This window comes from Parasteatoda tepidariorum, chromosome 1 (assembly GCF_982258835.1).
Source record: "Parasteatoda tepidariorum strain Cologne lab strain chromosome 1, Ptep-v5.0, whole genome shotgun sequence".
Lineage (NCBI taxonomy): Eukaryota > Metazoa > Arthropoda > Arachnida > Araneae > Theridiidae > Parasteatoda > Parasteatoda tepidariorum.
In genome coordinates this window covers 55758579-55762917 of record NC_141755.1, presented here as the reverse complement: position 1 = coordinate 55762917, position 4339 = coordinate 55758579, and positions in this window count along the sequence as shown.

Here is a 4339-nt window from a genome sequence, read left to right as displayed (position 1 = left end):
TCAGAATAGCATTTAAATAGCACTTAACTGGTTAGATTGATTGATTGATTCGTTCATTTACGTCGCACTAGAGTGCTAGAGCTGCGCCTTGGCGAACAAAGAACACGGGGCGCGCTCAGAAAGTCGGGTCCACAATCGTGGTTGCCGGGAGAAAAGTGCTGCACCAACAGACTCCTCAGTTCTGCTTTTAACATGTAAAGTCTATGGCGGGCTTGTCGTACTTTGAATCGATTTTTCTTGTTCAAGAATCGGAGTGATCAATTAAAAAAAAATACTAATAATTTTTTCAATCTTTCCTATCCACGAAAATGTAGGTTAATTTCATTTTATCTTTATTACTTTTTGTAATATTGCCTTTGAAACACAAGTCACTTTCTACCTTTGAGTAAAGGAAGGCAACTTTTACCCCCAAGTTCACTAATCTTCTCGGTGGGAGGTCTTGCTACCTTTTGAAAATCTTTTTTCTCTCTGTCCTTCTGAAGAACTGATATGGGGAACGCTTTAAAAACCGATAGTTATCTTTTTAGTTATAAGCTTGTAATTTATTATGAAAATTATATTTGCTGATAATTCGTTCATTCTATATACATTTTATTTATTTAGTTCTTGTTTTTTAAAGATGTTTCAGAATTAAAAAAATTAGCTGCTGAATAAAGTGAGATTAATTAAAATCGAATAAATGACGTAAAGATCTTCCAATATGCTATAAAGCATCACAAAACCGCCGTTTTCCTTTTTTTTTTAAAAAATATATCGTACACTCATTTGTAGGTTTAAAAAAACATTTACATTAAAAAAATTTAAAAGGCTCCAATTTTTTTATTCCGTAAATAGTTTTAATTACTCCAATAGCTGGGATAGTATGTTTTTTCACGGTAAGGAAAAAAAAATAGCTAGTACGCAAGACCACGCATCATCCAAACATGAACAAGCACTTAACCCTGTTTTTAGGGCTTTAATGTAAATACACAAGAACACTAAAGTATTATGAAATTTTCATTTTAATCAGCAAATGAAGAAAAATATGAAAATACACTCATGTATTGTAAAATTCTTTTTTAAATAAAAAGGAAGTAAAAGAACATTAGTGGTCATAATTAATATTCACGAGAGAAAAATACAAACGGTATCAAAATATAATAAATCGATGCTTAGGAACGCAACACTGAAAATATTGAAACCAGTTTGATTACCAGATGAAATAAAAAGAATGAGAAATTTGATTATTGTAAACACCACGAAATTTCATCACGATAAATTAAAAAATAAGCTGTAATACTTAGAGTTAAGTTACTCTTTGTTACTTCAGACAGTCAAACTGGTTTTGATGTTTTCAGACCCGATTCCTTAGTTGATTCCCTAATCGGTAATTCCTAATTAATACAATTTTCAAAACTTTTTTTCGCAATATTCTAAAAATATATATTAAGAGTAGTAATTATGCAATATCTTATGTATTTAATAATGAGAAATTTTTCGAATTCATATTAAAAGTGTATAATGTAATTATTATTCATAATTTTTTGCTAGAATAAAGTATGTAATCAATGTGTTATTTTAATTTCTCTTCCCTGACCCTCTTTTGCCATTCATGGAGAAGAGTTTTAGTAGAAATTTCTATACTGCAAACTTTAATTAGTGTAATTATAGTTAATTAAAATATAAGAAAACTAACCGTCATTAGCATTACATAAAGAAGAAAAACACGAAAACCTCCCAAGGTTAGCCAGCATGCCATCTATATGAATATATCTCCCAGATAACCATAATTTTCTGTATTTTTGTATTTAATAAAATTTTGTAAAGTAAACTTGTCTCAATCTGTTGTTATGTTGTAAGTTTTAATGAAAACCAATAAATGCCTTTTCTTTCAAAAATTTCGTTATCGTACTTTTTTATAAATTAATTTCGATTATTTTGATAAATCTTTATATTAAATACAGTGAGCAGTCTCACAAATCTATGTACTAAAATGTAAAATAACATAGAATTGTTTTATTTTGTTGTTTTTAATGATCCATCGAAATGATCTATTATAAAAATAAATTTAAACTGTCACTTCAGCTTATTAGTCGAAAATCTTATAATTTATTTTTACGACAGAAATGATGGTATTTTTTATGAATCCTCAAAACTGAAATGAAAGAGTTACATCAATTTTCTTATAAATATTACTTCTACGTTTAGAAAATTATAAAGCTTATCAAAGATAGTTTTTAAGGAATTTCTTAGAAATAAGTTATACTTTTGTAAGTTATTTATTTGTCCTTTTATTTACGACATTTACAAATAAAATGCGTTCATTACCCACTTTTACCATCATTCTTTGTTATCAGGGTTATAATAATTTTAAGTTAAAGGCTTAAAATTAAAAATGAAGTTCCTTTATTATATAAAGTAATCACAAGATATTATTTGATAAAAATTATTTGATAAAATATAAATACCTTTTAACAAGCAAAAGCTGATAAATAAAATATTTTCGCTTTTTAATAAGTTATGTTTTCCTTTATTCCTTTAAAATAAACTTTATATAAAACTGCGCTTTCAAAATATGCAGTTTAATAAATTTATACTAAATAACTGCTTTAGATCAATAAGGAATTTCTTTTGTATTATTGTTAAATAATATCTTTGGCGATAAGTTTTTAAAGTAATTATAACTGAGTAGAAATAATGTAAGTAAAAATGATGAATATGAGTTTGTGGGTGAAGTTTTAAATGTATCCGAGCTAAATTATTTGAATAAGTTAAGTGATATAATCGGAATTCAGATCTGCCTTAATATGATTTAAAATTTTGTGATAATTAAATCGAATAATTTTCAATTTTGATGTTTCAATTTGTTTGTGACAAATAACAAATAACCCCGGTGTTTATTTTTTAAGATCGAATCATAATTCTAGTTCGAAGTTATTTATACAATAAAAATTGTAGTTAGCAAAAGTAATAATTAAAATGAAATGAGTTTTTAGTGAAGGTTAATTTAGTTCATTCAAATTGCGAAATTCAAATATTTAAGTCTAAATCAAATTTACATAGTAAGCAACCATATTTGCTTAAACAATGGATTAAATGTTAACTTAGTTTCTTAAAGTGGTAGAATTTAATTAGTTTCAAAACGGTGTAACAATCTTTAAGAAAAATTAATTAAAATTAAAAAAAGATTGTGAAAAATATTTGTATTTGAATTGTAATTGAAGGAAGAAAATTAAATACGTAATAAAAAAATAAAATCTTGAACTCAAGGTTTTACTTTAACATAAAAAGTTTTAAAAATTAGCAAATCAATTTTAAAAAAAAATAACAAACTTTATTTGATCTATAGAGAAAATGTAAATTTATTTTTAATGTAGTTACTTTATATGAATTACTTTCATATGACTACATAGTAAAATTTTATAAATTTAAATACTCTGGTCATTATTAGTTCTCTAAATAATCAAATCAAAATAATAAACAATTCAAGATATAATTAGAAAAAGTGCATGTTAAATAAAATGATAAAACTATTTTGAAAATAAATAAAGTCGTTTCAGAGTTAAAAAAAATATTTTTTAAGTTTATCTTAGAAAGAGAAAAAGCTAAGATGAAGAGTGAGTTTCTTCTGATATCTTTTGAAAGCTAGTTGACCCCCGCAGGCTGCAATTCCCCTTCTGTGACAGTGATTAGTTTCGGGTTACTTAACACACGCACCCCCACAAAAAATGTAGAGGAGACAGTGGAACGGGTTTTGGAGGTGCTATATTTTTCGTCCCTATTCGAACCTATCCTTACTGAAGGTTAGAATTGAAATGGAAAGGCCTGCTTAGGTATTCTTTGGCCAAGAGTTGCGCAATGAGCTATTGGCGACGGTCTGGGAAATATCCCTGAGGATGATCCGAAGACATGCCATCACAATTTTGATCCTCCACACAGGGGATGGCACCCCCGCTTCGGTAGCCTGACGACCTGCACGCGAAGTCGAGCACTTTACGGTAGAACAGTTTGAACGAGGACCAATACCGCACACCCTCGGTCCCGACGCAGACTGATCCAAGTGGTCACCCACCCGCACACTGACCGCAACCAGTGATGCTTGACTTCGGTGTTAACTCTTCAGAATTTCTACATTTCCAAAAGAGGTTTTACAGACCATTTTCATACGAAAATAAATAAATAAATCTCTTAAACGAATTTGGTGATTGGTAAAATGTATTTATCTGAGAAAAACGTGCCAATCGGGTTCTTGTTTGCATGCAGTGAGAACGACTCCACAAATAGCTCAAGTCTCACTTAGTAACCAACCAATATTTTATTCAATATTTAAGTATATGTAAGCTACAAACTAACGATTTTT